The 17776-nt window shown below is 36.5% G+C and overlaps 1 long non-coding RNA gene across 7 annotated transcripts in view; it reads right to left on the bottom strand.

The window, feature by feature from the left end:
- Positions 1 to 17776, bottom strand: part of LOC123534721 (uncharacterized) — an 82149-nt gene that overhangs the window by 48551 nt on the left and 15822 nt on the right. For 6 of the 7 annotated variants that reach the window (XR_008367296.1, XR_008367292.1, XR_008367295.1 and 3 more), the window contains 2 exons: positions 16323 to 16733; positions 14937 to 15130 (listed from right to left, as the gene is read on the bottom strand). This is a non-coding gene — a long non-coding RNA (uncharacterized LOC123534721). The remainder of the gene's footprint in view (positions 1 to 14936; positions 15131 to 16322; positions 16734 to 17776) is intronic. The other variant, XR_008367297.1, reaches the window with a different exon arrangement.

Consider the following 17776-nt stretch of genomic DNA (forward strand, 5'->3'; position numbering starts at 1 on the left):
AAAATTTCCGGGATTTTTACCTTTTGTCCGGGACATACACCGTGACATTGGTATTCGTCTGTTTCATGCAAAAATATCGTAATACATGTAGTTTCCTGAGACAAACATTATTCACTCGCTTGTATTTAATTTGCGGCAAATGTCGTCTAGCTTTCTAAGGGAGGTAAATATATGTATACGGGTAATACATCTATAGTTCGGCACGTGAATTTATTGCGTTCCCGAGGTGAACAGAATTAGGAGACTTACTATATACGAAGAATCAACCTGGTCATCGTTATTTAGATTCTAGCTTATATGGTATCTTTCTAAAGCTTAAACATTTATCTAATAATTAAATTGAATCCTTAAAGGAATACAATAAATCTTGTAGATAAAACCGACAATATAAATATTTGGAGTCGGGTCAATTTTCATGGGTCGGTCGGCAAAGGCATTCCGCATTTTAATTTAGAATATGTGTGACAATCGATCTAGATCTTAAATAATTACAACCTTTTAAAATAATTATCGTTTAATTGACCGTTTTCAATAATCTCTTCCATAAAGGTTGCATGTAGCTTTACCGCCAACGTGCTAAAAACAAAGAGATTTACGACTATTGTTCCTAATTTAACTATCATAAAACAGTTATTGATTGCATAATCCTGTCAGTTCTTAATCAGGGTCATCATAATAACTGACTGTAACTTAATCAGCGTCATCAAAAGATCGTCGCCTGATCAAAGCGGGCTTAATCAACACGTGTCCCGCTCGAGGGCATGAAACTGATTAGGAATAAACAATGTGACACCGAGGACTGTTTATTGTGTAAAATTTAACAACTTATAGACAAAAACAAGTTTTTTGGGGGGATTATTTTTATTTGTTCCTGTATTTTTATTTTTCCGGGACATTTTAAGACTGTCCGGGACACCGGGACAAGTATGTAATTTCCGGGACAATCCCGGACAATCCGGGACGTATCACATGTATGAAAAAGGCATTGCACTGGTGAAAACGTATGTGATGGCAATCTGAATTTTGATGCTGAATCTTCTCGTAAATGGGGATTAGCTTGGGAAGAGCGGCTTAAATGCTCAAAATGTAGCTATATTAGTAAATATTATAAGCTTTATGATGAGGTTGAAAAACACGGAAGGGGTAGAAAAGCTGCTAAAATCAATGTTGGCTTCCAGTTAGGTGTAATGACAACCCCAGTAGGTAATACAGGTGCAGCTAGATTACTGGCCCATGCTGAGATAATTCCACCCTGTGTTACTGGTATGCAAAGATTGTCAAATAAAGCTGATGAAAACACTGAAACCCTTAACAAACAGAATATGCATGAAGTAAGACAGTCACTTAAACAGGAAAATGCGAAATGTTGTAATTCAAATAGCTCAGAAGTCTTAACCGAAGGGGACTCCTGCTACAATAACCCCTTGTCTATCTCCGAAAGTATGCCCCTTCAAGCTGGCACCATTGTCGCAACAACTATTTGTGAAAATAATACACATAGAAAGTCAATTATTGGTGCATTTGTTGGTGTTAAAGCATGTACAGCTGCTTCTAAGTTAAGAAATCAAGGGTGTAAAGTGCCCCAATCATCCAGGCCACTGTACAGCAAATTTAGATGAAGCCCAATCCATTGGTGATGAAGCCAAATGGAATGAAATGGTATCTAAGGATATTACTAAAGATCTTCAGATTTCACACCATACAGGTAATGGAGATTCTGAAGGTCATTCTGGTGTAGACAAAGGTCAAGGAACTAAAACTGTGCACTTGAAAGGTGTGAGGCACCTAGCAAATTCTCTAAAAAGGCAAATTAACTGGGCACCATTTAGTGACAAAATGTTCCGTGGTAAACAGAAGTCTAATCTAAACAAGAGGGCCAAGATGGCCCTAGGTCGCTCACCTGAGAAACACACCATAACACAACATATTAAACAGAGTAAACATGTTTGACCTAGTGATTTCATGGAAAAAAATATTCTGACCAATTATCATGAATATTGGAGCAAAAATCTTGAGTATAAGTAAGTATTTTCTTTGATTTGACCTAGTGACCTAGTTTTTGACCCCAGATGACCCATATTCAAACTTGACCTAGATTTCATCAAGGCTATCATTCTGACCAAATTTCATGAAGATCAATTGAAAAATACAGCCTCTATCGCATACACAAGGTTTTTCTTTGATTTGACCTAGTGACCTACTTTTTGACCCAAGATGACCCTTTTCATATTCGGCCTAGATTTCATTAAGGTTATCATTTTGACTTAATTTCAGGAAGATCAATTGAAAAATACAGCCTCTATCGCATATACAAGCTTTTCCTTTGATTTGACCTAGGGACCTAGTTTTTGATCCCAGATGACCCATATTCGAACTTGACCTAGATTTCATCAAGGCAATCATTCTGACCAAAATTCATGAAGATTAATTGAAAAATACAGCCTCTATCGCATACACAAGGTTTTTCTTTGATTTGACCTAGTGACCTAGTTTTTGACCCCAGATGACCCATTTTCACATTCGGCCTAGATTTCATCAAGGTAATCATTCTGACCAAAATTCATGAAGATTAATTCAAAAATACAGCCTCTATCGCATACACAAGATTTTTCTTTTATTTGACCTAGTGACCTAGTTTTTGATCACAGATGACCCATATTTCAACTTGGCCTAGATTTTATCAAGATAATCATTCTGACCAAAATTCATGAAGCTTAATTGAACAAGAGAGCCAAGATGGCCCTAGGTCGCTCACCTAAGAAACACTCCATAACAGTGTAAAACAGGTTTGACCTAGTGATTTCATGGAAACAAATATTCTGACCAATTTTCATTAAGATTGGACCAAAAAATTGGTCTCTTGCGATAAAACAAGCATTTTCTTAGATATGACCTAGTTTTTGACCCTAGATGACCCATGTTCAAACTCGACCTAGATTTTATCAAGGCAATCAATTTGACCAAAATTCATGAAGATCAACTGAAAAATACAGCCTCTATCACATACAGAAGTTTTTTCTTTGATTTGACCAAGTGACCTAGTTTTTGACCTCAGATGACCCATATTCAAATTCGACCTAGATTTCATTAAGGCAATCAACCTGATCAAATTTCATAAAAATCAATTGAAAAAAACAGTCTCTATCGCATACACAAGATTTTTCTTTAATTTGACCTCGTGACCTAGTTTTTGACCTCAGTTAACCCATATTCAAAATCGACCTAGATTTCATCAAGGCAATCACTCTGACCAAATTTCATGAAGATCAACTGAAATATACATCCTCTATTGCATACACAATGTTTTTGTTCTATTTGACCTAGTGACCTAGTTTTTGACCCCAGATGACCCATTTTCGAACTCGGCCTAGATTTTATCAAGGTAATCATTCTGGCTAAATTTCATGAAGATCAGTTGAAAAATACAGCCTCTATTGCATACACAAGGTTTTTCTTTGATTTGACCTAGTGACCTAGTTTTTGACCCCAGATGACCCATTTTCGAACTTGGTCTAAATTTCATCAAGGTAATCATTCTGACCAAAATTCATGAAGATCAATTGAAAAATACAGCCTCTATCGCATACACAAGGTTTTTACGTGATATGACCTAGTGACCTAGTTTTTGACCCCAGATGACCCATTTTCGAACTCGGCCTAGATTTCATCAAGGATATCATTCTGACCAAAATTCATGAAGATCAACTGAAAAATACCGCCTCTATCGCATACACAAGGTTTTTCTTTGATTTGACCTAGTGACCTAGTTTTTGACCCGAGATGACCCATTTTCGAACTCGGCCTTTATTTCATCAAGGCAATCATTCTGACCAAAATTCATGAAGATCAATTGAAAAATACAGCCTCTATCGCATACACAAGGTTTTTCTTTGATTTGACCTAGTGACCTAGTTTTTGACCCGAGATGACCCATTTTCGAACTCGGCCTAGATTTCATCAAGGTTATCATTCTGACCAATATTCATGAAGATTAATTGAAAAATACAGCCTCTATCGCATACACAAGGTTTTTCTTTGAGTTGACCTAGTGACCTAGTTTTTGACCCGAGATGACCCATTTTCGAACTCGGCTTAGATTTCATCAAGGTTATCATTCTGACCAATATTCATGAAGATTAATTGAAAAATACCGCCTCTATCGCATACACAAGGTTTTTCTTTGATTTGACCTAGTGACCTAGTTTTTGACCCGAGATGACCCATTTTCGAACTCGGCCTAGATTTCATCAAAGTTATCATTCTGACCAATATTCATGAAGACTAAATGAAAAATACTGCCTCTATCGCATACACAAGGTTTTTCTTTGATTTGACCTAGTGACCTAGTTTTTGACCCGAGATGACCCATTTTCGAACTCGGCCTAAATTTCATCAAAGTTATCATTCTGACCAACATTCATGAAGATTAAATGAAAAATACAGCCTCTATCGCATACACAAGGTTTTTCTTTGATTTGACCTAGTGACGTAGTTTTTGACCCGAAATGACCCATTTTCGAACTCGGCCTAGATTTCATCAAGGTTATCATTCTGACCAATATTCATGAAGATTAACTGAAAAATACAGCCTCTATCGCATACACAAGCTAAATGTTGACAGACGACGGACGACAGACGACAGACACCAGACGACAGACGACAGACGACGGACGACGGACGCCGGACATCGAGCGATCAGAAAAACTCACCTGAGCATTGCTCAGGTGAGCTAAAAATACAGCCTCTATCGTATACACAAGGTTTTTCTTTGATTTGACCTAGTGACCTAGTTTTTGAACCCAGATGACCCATTTTCGAACTTGGCCTAGACTTTATCAAGGTAATCATTCTGACCAAAATTCATGAAGATTAATTGAAAAATACAGCCTCTATCGCATACACAAGGATTTTCTTTGATTTGACCTAATGACCTAGTTTTTGACCACAGATGACCCATTTTCGAACTCGGCCTAGATTTCATCAAGGTAATCATTCTGACCACATTTCATGAAGATCAGTTGAAAAATACAGCCTCTATCGCATACACAAGCTAGATGTTGACAGACGACAGAGGACAGACAGACGACAGACAGACGCCGGACATCGAGCGATCACAAAAACTCATCTGAGCATTGCTCAGGTGAGCTAAAAACAGATTTGCTCTATCTATTAAATCTAGGTGTGTTTCAGAGCTATCAAGTGCACATAAGAAGTACAAAAGCAATTTGAAAGTAATAAAACACAAAATGCCTAATATAATTTCAGCAATAGTACTATGTTTCAAAGGTTACTGTGGAACCTCATGTTCTAAATACAGCTTGGTTTGTTCTGGCAACTACAGAAAAGCAAAAAACTATATGCCAGACAATGTCAGGCTTAAAATGACTGATGATGAGACTTTACTCAGAAAATGTATTGAAATTCTCCTTGGTCCAGAAAGCATAGAAAAAACTAAATTTTTAACATCTACATAGAAATATGAAGCAGTGAACAGATCCTATAATGTATGCTTGCCCAAAAATGTTACATTTCTCCACAACTGCCATGGCCGTATCCATGGCCAGATTCTTAGACTAAATCATGGGCTTGCTGACACTGTTATCCTTAAAGCTAGGGTAAATGGTGTAAAACTGTCACATGGCTCTTCTGTTATCAGACACCTTTTAGGCTTTTAAGAACAGAGTACTACGACAAGTTGCGTAAAACTACTAGGTACATATAGCGAGCAAGACGCAGTCGTTTTGCATCACGCCAGTATAGGTACAAATTACATACAGATTTACACCATTCAAAGGGTCTCACTGACCCCAAGCCTGACTTTTCTAGCACCCCACACCTAAAAGATCATGCTTATGCATAGAGTGTGATATTAGGATGAAATAAAGATGGTTATAAGTAAAATTATTGTGCTGCCTTGTGGCCAGCTGAGCCGGCACTGCACACATATAACAAGTTATATTAACCGCACAAATGTAAATAAGCCTTGTATAAGTTGTGTATATAATAGTGCTATATTTATCAAAAATATTATACAACAAGGAGCTGCGTTCAATAAACGCTTGATGCCCCCGGTGGCATCCTTGTCGATACAAAGCAACCTAAGTCCAAAATGAGGTCAAGGTCAAACTGAGGTCAGGTGATGTTTGAAGATGAGGAATGGTCACAGGTTACATCTATATTAGTATCAATTCATTCTTGTAAGCAGTACTGATGCTAGACGAAACGGTCCCATCTGGTTAACCAAGAGATGGCCCATATAAAGCAACCTAAGTCCAAAATGAGGTCAAGGTCAAGGTCAAACTGAGGTCAGGTGATGTCTGAAGATGGGGAATGGTCACAAGTTACATCTGCATTAGTATCAAGTCATTCTAGTAAGGGTTATTGATGCTAGACAAAACGGTCTCATTTGGTTAACATCATACGGACGGATGAACGGACGGACGGACAGGATGATCACTATATGCCTCCCGCATCAGTAGATGCCGGAGGCATAAAAATAGAAAACTACTGTATACCATAGAATACAGTCCTTGAAAGAAAACTCCCTAAACTTATGGCCTGAGCATTGGTCCCCACATTTCTGCCTTTTATTATTTATGAACTGGGGTTCAATGCTCAAATGTTCCAGGTTCGCACATAGAGAAATGTGGCATATATGCGACACATGTAGGCCTTTGGGTATTTTTAAAATATTTCTAGTGGCCTGACACATAAGTCTGTGCACATAATATTGTTTTCTGACAGTTTCTCCAGGCAGTTTTGTGGTTATTTTTCCATAGCTAGGATTTTTATTTACTGTCGTACAAACAAGCCATTTCCGCCACCCTTTTTCCCCCAACGGTATAGAATTATCATTTATTTTTTGCTTAATTCTTTCAAAAATCAATTGTCTGGGTTGATGTGCCTTGTTTACATTCTTTTTTTCATTTGCAGACGACAGAAAATTTTAGTAATTCTACCGGGTGACAATTCTTATAGGTTATAACACACTAAATAGCCAGCACTATATATTCTATAGAAAATGACAAGTTTTCACAATGCTGCAATACACACCTAGACCCATTTTAAATTTCTTTAACTTACATTTTCTTGTAGAGCAACATTTATACTGTAAAAATATCCAAAGAAAAGTAGGGGTCATGTTTGATGCAAGAAAAATATTTCTGGTCAAACGGACACACCGTAATTTTTACACTGAAATGACAATCACAATTTAGGGTAGGGGTGTATGAATAAATTTCACATGTTAAATCAGTTTGGAGTCTTTTTTCAACATGCAAATGCTACCAGTATGTCAAGTATAGGCATGCAATATGATTTCAACCAATATATAGCAATGATTTCAAGGAAAAATCCTTCTTACAGCAAAAAGAACTGAGAACTATTTGAATCCGCCATTATGCGACTACCATTTTTTCATAGGTGCTCAGGCTATTTAGTGTCTGTATGCCTAAAGCTAGTGAAATCTAAAGCGTGTGAAAATGTATAAATTCAATTCAATTCAATTCAAATTTATTGGCATAATCAGCAAACAAGTTGCCTTTGGCCATTTACAACACAAAAAAAACTATGGCAAAGACAAAAATAAATACAAGTACAATGTAGTAATGAATATTAAATATACCTATATATATACTCACATTATCATACAACATACATTTAAGAAACAGTTAAAATTTCCAAGGCATTTTTCCTAATTGACATACATTCTTTAATATATTTAGCTACTTTTACTTGCAGACATTTACTTTTTGTCGACATAAGCGTGAAAAATTTCTGTACACAAGGCCAAGAAATATTGTTAAAATATGTTCTTCTTACTGTTCTATATAAATGGATTATAACTGCTCAAATACAATGTTTTACACAAAATGTTGCACAAATAGTTAAAGCCCTGCTCCACTGCTATTCAAATTCTATTGTGTGTTTGCAAGCCATGATTACAATAGGTAACAGTTATAAGTACCACACAGTATGGCATTTTTATTTTTAGCAACATGTAAATAAACAGTCCTAAGCAATCTCTTTTAAAAGGAAAGACATTGAAGTAAAATATAAATAGTTGGCTTGATGGCGCAGTAGGTTGAGTGGAAAGACATGTAATCATTTTGTAGTAATAGTTTTGATGGTTCGAACCTTGCATCTGTCCTTTTTTTTTATTTTGCATTTAATTTATATACTTTGTGAAAGGTTGTTTTTCTCTTATTACTACTTTATTCACAGAAGCCTCAAAAACATTAGATCATTATTAAAGATGAAACTTATTTAAACATGATTACATGTTAACAATGACATATATAATTAGTGAACAAATTAGAACTAGATTAACAGACTTATATTGTTTTCGTTGAATCGTATTGAAAAAAAAAAAATTAAATAATTTCCAAAATACCTTTTTATGGGTCCGATAATTGAACTCCCGACATAAAGTATAAGACGGATACTAATACTGCTCGGCCAATGAGAATTTACTATTTTCAAAGACAATATAAGGTTAAAAGGTAGGACTGGAGTCTTTAAATAACTGATTACAACTGGAGTTTATTAATACAGCAGGATTAAAGTGTGAAAATCATGCACAGACTGAATGGATTTATAGTCATCTGGTTGAAACTAGTGAAAATGTGCAAATTCAAAGGATTTACAAGATAAAGGACAAAACCAGTTCATAACATGTATAAATGAAACTGCGATTTTGTGTTTAAATAGAAATTCAGCCCATTGTACATTGTATGGCTGGTTAAATTATCACAGACAGCTCAATATTAAAAAAAAAGTAAAGACTGAATTACTCCCCTTAGACAAGTTGATGAAAATTCAAAATTTCAAATATTTGAAATGTCTAACAGTTCTTCTGCAGTATTTTTGTGATATCATTTAAATGGTTGAAACAGGAATTATAGTATTTTTTCAGTATTTTGTGATGTCATTTATCTGCATAAAACTGATCCTGCAGTTTTGTTGCAGTTTTTTTGTGACATCATTATACTTCTTAGCTCATTTACATATTTCGGCCAATTTAACTGCATTTCCACTGCTTTTCTATTTAATATGTAAATGTGGGCATCTGAACTGCTAAAAACTGCCTTTTGAATGCCCTTAAAAATAATGCTGAACAAGAGTGCCAGAATGTCACAATATACGCCCGTCACAGCAAATTTCTTTACTCTAGCACCTGTATTTGCAAATGGAATTTTAATTTTGTGGTTGTTTAGTAATCATTGTCAGTCATTTGTTTTTCTAAGTCCACAAAAAAACTCCTTACCAGGTAGAGATACCTTAAAATACACCTAAAATTTGGAAGTAACATCTATGTTGTACCACAGAAAAGTGGTCTTGTTTTTTCCCTACGGTCAATTATAAAAAAGTTACAATATAAGTTATTTATAGTAACAACTAAGGGAAGATAATCTTAAAAAACAAAAAAAAAAAAAAAAAATAAAAAAAAAAAATTGTAAGTCCACACAAAAATCTTTACCAGGTAGAGATTGGTCAAAATACACCTCATAATTGGATGTAGCATGCATGTTGTACTACAGAAAAGTGGTCTCGATTTTTCCCTACGACTAGTAATGAAAAAGTTACAATATAAGCTATTTATAGTAACAACAAAGGGAAGTAATTCTAAAGAAGGGAACTGCGCATGACACTTCGTCTCATGATGGTGTATAATTGTGCCAAGTTACATCAAAATCCCTCCATGCATGAAGAAGAAATGCTTCAGACAAAGTCATTCTTGTATCTGACCTTTGGCCTCTAAGTGTGACCTTGACCTTTGACCTAGGGACCTGGTTCTTGCGCATGACACTCCGCCTTGTGGTGGTGAACATTTGTGCAAAGTTATATCAAAATCCCTCTATGCATGAAGAAGAAATGCTTCGGACAAGGTTTTCATTCTTGTATCCTTTGACCTCTAAGTGTGACCTTGACCTTAGACCTAGGGACCTGGTTCTTGCGCACGACACTCTGCCTCGTGGTGGTGAACATTTGTGCCAAGTTATATCAAAATCCCTCCATGCATAAAGAAGATATGCTCCGGAAAAAGTTTTCTTTCTTGTATCCTTTGACCTCTAAGTGTGACCTTGACCTTAGACCTAAGGACCTGGTTCTTGCGCATGACACTCCGTCTCATGATGATGAACAACTGTGCCAACTTTCATCAAAATCCCTCCATGCATGAAGAAGATATGCTCCGGACAAAGTCATTCTTGAATTTGACCTTTGATCTCTAAGTGTGACCTTGACCTTAGACCTAGGGACCTGGTTTTTGCGCATGACACTCCGTCTCATGATGGTGAACAACTGTGCCAAGTTTCATCAAAATCCCTTCATGCATGTAGAAGATATGCTCCGGACAAAGTCTGTGGACGCCGCCCGCCCGCCCGCCATCCCACCCACCCGCCAGGGGCGTTCCCATAATACGTCCCGTTTTTCAAACGGGCGTATAAAAACTGTATTTTTAATGCCTTCCTTTTTCCTACGGGTTGTAATCTAACAAACCTCAAATTTGAAAGTTTTAAAATAACTAAATCAGAGCAGCATTCCCTGAAATCATGTTGTAGATTATAACCAATGTTATAATAAGTAAAAAGAGATTTTAGTTCCTACAATGTGTTCTAAATTTTAAATAAAATACAACTAAGGGAAATAAAAAGGTAGTATCAGGGATTTTTTTTTCAATCTTCTTTTTTAAAAAGGTGCAAAGCATCCCCTTAAATGTCCATACATTGGGAAATAAGAAATTAAGGATTTTTGAAAAACAACTTCCATAACTGAAGAATCTGGTTTTGAAGTTCCTATGAACAAATGGACTGTTGTTATCACAGGTTGAACATTTATTGCTGTTTACTTGTCATATCCAGTGCAGCATTCCATAGTTTCTGATACTAAACTGTCATGCATCAGCTTTAATTTGGAGGGTTTTATCTTAACCCTTAATAACTGCCTTTCAATACTGAATCAACTGTGATACTGGTCTATGTAAGCTAGTCACATATACTGTCACAAGATCAATGTTGGGCAGTTAAATCCACCACCCGGTCTTAACTCCCTGAAGTGGTCAAAATTGGTCTCTTGGTCAATACTGATCGATTAAGTCAATGTTGCCTGTTAAGATATTTTGCAGAGTTTGTGAACAATTAAGTAATGACTGTTTAGAGCATTTGTGGCTTAATTAAGATGAATATAGGCATCATTAATTGAAAATTAAATAAAAATTGGTGTAAAAACATTAGACAAAACATCTGGACTTAAACAAATACATATATAACGTGGGGCGCCAAATGTAACATACTGAAAATACTTCAGCCCTGACCGGAAATCAAACCCGCACCTCAGGCCGACACTATACCACATCACTATAAAAGCTACCTAAATACCAAGCAAGTATAAGTGCACCCTTATACCCTACCCTTCCACATCAGCAATTTCTGACTGCTTAACAAGTTTTTTGTACAGTTTTGTTCTCATGCAAGTCCAACTCTTTGGTTTATTGCCTCATACTTTCTATCAGCATAAGACTAAGAGCTATAAAAGCGTAACATTTAAGATTCTTACTGAATCCCTGGCAAGATCACTAATTCTGAAAGTAGTAGGAAGTCATGCTGGAAATTTACATCCTAAATCCAACCATGTGTAGTATTTTTGCTCTAACAAAAAGAAACAGCACTAAACTTTTACAGTAGTTTCATTTCACCATGCAAAGCATAGAATACTCTCAAATCAAGCCTGGTAACAAACATCTAAGGTTTCTTCCTTCTTCTGTCTTCTATGTAAACAATGAAACAACCGCAACTGATAAATTTGTCTTGTAAATATTTTTCCCAATGCCTGACTTTTCAATTGTCACTTTAGAATAGTTGGTGTCAGTGGGCATTAGGCCTCTATACGAATGCAGACTACCAGGAATATGAGAACACTGTGAGCAGTTGCAGTAAGGTCTGGACAAGGCACGGCAGCTAATCTTGTTATACAGAATGAGGCACCAACAACAACCTGCCAAGCACCCCAATGTAAACAAAAAGTAAAGATTAAGTGTTTTCAATGAGCTCCTAGTGATAAATGAAGAGTGACTTGTGATACTGTAGTGTATATATTACCGATAGAATATTTTGGTGGTGGATTTACCGTAACGTAGTTGGAATTATCTACTACCTAAGTTCGGTTTCTGTATGAAGGGGGTAAAGATAGAAGAATAAAGAATATGCCATTCAACAGAGGAGGTAGTTATGTTTGAAGAGAAATTGTAAACAAGGGGGCCATGATGGCCCTAGGTCACTCACCAGAGTAACACAACAAACATGTTTGACCTAGTAACCCAGTTTTTGAAACAACATAAACCAGTTTCAACTTTGTATGAGTATGCAAGGAGATAAACATTCTGACCAAGTTTCATGAAGATTGGAGCAAAAATGTGGCCTATAGTGTTTTTCTTTCTTCGATTTGGCCTAGTAACCTAGTTCTTCACCCAACCAGAGCTAATTTTTACCCTGTCCAAAATTTCATGACAAATATTCTGACCAATTTTCATTAAGATTGGATAAAAAAAGTGGCCTGAGTGTAAAAAAAGCATTTTCTTTCATTTGACCTAGTAACCTAATTTTTGGCCCCACATGACTCAGATTAAAACCTGTCCATGATTTCATGAAAACAAATAGTTTTGTGAAGATTGGACCAAATAAAGCAGCCTCTAAAAACAAGATTTTCATTTGATTTTACCAAGTGACCTAGTTTTTGACCCTACATGACCCAGTGTCAAAATCATACAAGACTTCATGATACCAAACATTTTGACCATGTTTTATGAAGACTGAATCAACAAGAGCTGTCAGTGGACAGCGCGCTCGACTATTCTCAGTGCTTGATAGTATAATATAAGCTATGAGTAAAACTTTAACATTACAATAAGCATATTCTAAGTCGAAAAAAGGGCCATAATTCAGTCAAATTGCTTGATACAGCTGCCTGCTCCTTTTTACAGACTGGGGTCATGATGGTAAACAAGTATGCGAAATATGAAAGCAATATCTCAATGGACCTTGAAAATATTTGGGGTGGTACGCGAACTTTAACATTACAATAAGCATATTCTAAGTCCAAAAGGGGCCATAATTCAGTCAAAATGTTTGATAGAGTTGCCTCCTCCTTTATACAGACTGGGGTCATGACGGTAAACAAGTATGCAAAATATGAAAGCAATATCTCAATGGACCTTGAAAATATTTGGGGTGGTACGCAAACTTTAACATTTGTGTGACACTCACGCTAACGATCACGCTCACATCGGGGTGAGTAGGATAGCTCCCCTATTCTTCGAATAGTCGAGCTAAAAATGTGGCCCCTAGAGTGTTAACAAGCTTTTCCTTTGATTTAACCAAGTGGCCTACCTTTTGTTACCTCACATAACCCAGATTTGAACCTGGCTTAGAGGTCATCAAGATAAACAAGCTGACCAAGTTTCTTGAAGATAGGGTTATAAATGTGGCCTCTAGAGTGTTAACAAATTTTACCTTTAACTTGACTGGGTGACCAAGTTTTTGACCCCGCATGACCCAGATTCAAACTAGACCTAGAAATCATAATGTCAAACATTCTGACCAATTCTCATGTGGTCTCTAGAGTGTTATAAGATTTTCCTTTGATCTGGCATAGTGACCTAGCTTTTGATTCCACATGACCCAGATTCAAACTTGGCCTAGTAATCATCACGATAAATATTCTGACCAAGTTTCATGAAGATAGGATCATAAATGTGGCCTCTAGTTTTAACAAGCTTTTCCTTTAACTTGGTGACCTAATATCTCACCCCACATAACCAACCCAGATTCAAACTTGACCTAAAAATCATCAAGACAAACATTCTGACCAATTCTCATGAGTTTCAAACTTAAAATGTGGTCTCTAGAGTGTTAACAAGATTTTCCTTTGATCTGAGCTAGTTACCTAGTTTTTGACCCAACATTACCCAGATTCAAATTTAGCCTAGGAATCATCAAGATAAACATTTTGACCAAGTTTCATGAAGATAGGGTCATAAATGTGGCCTCTAGAGTGTTAACTAGAGTGTTAACAAGCTTTTCCTTTGACCTAGTTTTTGACCAAACATAACCCAGAAATGAACTTGGCCTAGAGTGTTAACTAGAGTGTTAACAAGCTTTTCCTTTGATTTGACCTGGTGACCTAGTTTTTGATCCCAGATGACCCAATATCCTTGAAATCTAGCTGGCAGTTTGACCTGTGAAAGCTGGAGGAGATTTTTCTATTTTTAGCTCTGGTGGCCATTTTGTGCAGCGAAGAAGGTGCCAGAGATATGCAAAACTGGGCTTGGTACTTGACTCCTGTGAAGTTTTGTCAAAATCCAGCCAGCAGCTTGACCTGTGAAAGCAAGACAAGATTTTTCTATTTATAGCTCTGGTGGCAATTTTGTGCTATGAGCAGAAGCCGAACATGCTGGCGATATGCACAACAAGGCTTTGTACTAATTACTCCTATGATGTTTCGTTGAAATCAGAAACAGTTTTCCATGTTCAGGCTCCTTAGACCTTGACCTTTAATGGAATGCCCCTAAAAACAATACAGATTGTCTAACCCATAGGCCCTATCATTCTATGAAGTTCCAAGGTTCACAAGCTACAGATTGAAAATGAAATGTGTCGGAAAGGCTAAAACAATATGTCTCCCCTCCACTATGTGGGGGAGACATAATTAATTCAGAAGTAGAAATGGCCCAAGTGGCTGAACACAAGTACAATCTACCTATAACCTGAATGTATTACCTGTTCCAAGTGGCTGAACACAAGTACAATCTACCTATAACCTGAATGTATTACCTGTTCCAAGTGGCTGAACACAAGTACAATCTACCTATAACCTGAATGTATTACCTGTTCCAAGTGGCTGAACACAAGTACAATCTACCTATAACCTGAATGTATTACCTGTTCCAAAGTCCTCTTAACAGCAGAATAGACCACCCATGGCTTGTCACACTTGGAAAAAATTATCTAGCCTCTTGCTTTCTCTGCTTTCAGGATGTTCCTGTTTCTGAGGTCATATTCAACAAATTCATCATCAAATGACTGCCATCGTTGCCCCTTCCGTACAACTGTAGACAATCAACATTGAAAGATTCCTGAAAGATTTACATCTCAGTGAATGACTATACAAGACAAGGAAACTTCGCTCTAAATATTAAATTGCAATATGTTTCCACAGAATTTCTATGGCCTCTATGAAGGAGGCAGAGTTATACAGAGTATCTGCCCCTTAATCTGGATGTTATAAGTAAGGACCCACTGAAAGCAGAAATTGACCCTGGTCTCATAATCCTGTTTACACTTAGTGTAAATAAATTATGGTGTAATGTACCAGGAATAGCCGTAAATCCTACTTCTACTCTATCATTTTTACATTATCTTGAGTCATAACTTTGTACGTTACAATGCTTTATGGTATAGAGGGTAGCTAACAAACTTAACACATGTATTTCATGAAACATAGAAAAACAAATATTCTATTCATGATGCTCTTCCTTTTGGGTAATGTACCATATCATATGATGTGGGTGATGATGCGCTCTTCACATTGTCTTTTTGCAAACTACCTTTATGCCAAATCTAAAGACTAAAATCAATAACTTGAATATTTATTAAGATATATGCTTTGGATATGAAATATGAGGGACAAATTTGACATTTGAGCTTAATTTATGACCTTGACCTTTGACCCATGGACCTGGTTCATGTGCTTTGCACATTATCTCATTGCTACCTGCCTGTGCCACATTTAAAGTCACTATCTTGAAAGGTTATTGTTTTGCTCCAGAGACAAATTACGGTGGATGGACAAAGGCACGCACCATCAAATATTATGTCCGTTTTTATGAAATGGGCATATAAAAATGAAACTTATCCGGAGAACAACTAATACAAACAGATACAATATTGTTGACCTCAGTGCAAAAGCAATATATAAGTATATATTAACAGAAATAGTGTGAGAGACTTCTAGAAGTCTAAACACTGAATGACAGAATTATGTTTGCAGAAAAGAAAAAAATCTAAGAATTAATTTTTATTATTCTAAAATTCTAAAGCTACACTTTACTTGTTCTAAAATTCTAGAGCTAACTGAGATCCCAGTACATCCTAAGTATCAGTAACACTTGTTTATTAGATGTTCTTAATACATTCTTTCTGATATATTAAAATAATATTGTAAGACTCCATAATTGTTCTTCACAGTGCCTTTCTTAATACCCAGACAGGCTGAATGTCACAATTTATGTTTCCATTCCATGCCTTAAAGTAAAAACTCAAATTTACCTTTCGGTGTCTGTATGTCAGAATTTCTTGTCTGCCCAATAAAATTGTCTTCCTTTATTTTGTCTAGTCCAACTGGTGAAGGAGTTTTTGAGTGATAAAACTCTTCACCTAAAACACTCCTTTTTATTTTATAGTCTAAATTTGAATAATCTCTCTTACTAATTTCAATAATTGGATCACACAGGAATATCAGAGTCTAAATTGTTCAGCAATGTTATATTCTGTCAACATGAGATCAGTTTATTTGGTTTTATTGCAGCTCACCATCAAGTGTATGTCTGATTGAACTGTTCAATGGGCTTAGACGATAACAAATTTCCACATCCTCTTCTTGGTGGATGATGGGTTAATGTGGGTGGGGCTAATCTCCTTGGGGGTGGAATTTCTGCTGAACTTCCCCTCTTCTCCGCACTGTAAAATATGTAATTATTTCATTATAACAACAATATGACATTTGTCTTAAAATTGTGTGTCCTAAAACAAGAGCTGTCATTATTGGTGACAAATGCCCCTGAAGTAGGCCCAAGAATGCCACAGTTGTATGCGCAAAAAAATCAAGTATAATTTTGTGACCTTGACCTTGACCTAAGAGGCCTGGGTCATAAGCATGACACATCCTCAATATGGTTTACATTTATGTCAAATTATTTTCAAATCCCTTGATAAATGGCAGAGTTATGGACCAGACAAGAAACACCTTTGACTTCTAAGTGACCTTGACTTTGGATCTTGGGGTCTGGATCTTGCAAATGACACCTCATCTGATTATAGGGAACATTTATGCCAAGTAATTTCAAAATCTGGTTTATTTTTAGAAATTTTTTGAAGATTTTCATATGTAAAATCAAGTGACCCCTGGGGCGGAGTCAATTTTGACCTGGAGGTCATGATTTGAACAATTTTAGTAGAGGTCCACAAGGCAATGCTACATGTCAAATATCTAAGGTCTAGGGCTTCTGGTTTTCAAGAAGAAGATTTTTTAAGATTTTTCTATGTAAAATCAAGTGACCCCTGGGGCAGGGTCAATTTTAACCCCAGGGTCATGATTTGAACAAATTTGGTAGAGGTCCACTAGGCAATGCTTCACACCAAATATCTAAGCTCTAGGGCTTCTGGTTTTTGAGAAGAAGATTTTTAAAGTTTTTCCTTTCGGTTGCCATGGCAACGAGAGTTCTGCATGGAATTCAATTCTTAGAACATTTTTTGTAGAGCTTCACCCAAAGAACATTCCTGTGAAGTTTGGATGAAATTTGCCTAGCGGTTTATGAGGAGATGTTGTTTGAAGTAAAAGTTTACGGACAACGGACGCCGAAAGGTGAGTGATCCTAATAGCTCACCCTGAGCCTTTGGCTCTGGTGAGCTAACAAGAGGGCCATGAAGGCCCTGTATCGCTCACCTGACCTATTGCCCTAAAGATCATCAAGATTAACATTCTGACCAAGTTTCATAAAGAT

This window comes from Mercenaria mercenaria, chromosome 15 (genome assembly GCF_021730395.1).
Source record: "Mercenaria mercenaria strain notata chromosome 15, MADL_Memer_1, whole genome shotgun sequence".
In the NCBI taxonomy this organism is placed as follows: Eukaryota; Metazoa; Mollusca; class Bivalvia; order Venerida; family Veneridae; genus Mercenaria; species Mercenaria mercenaria.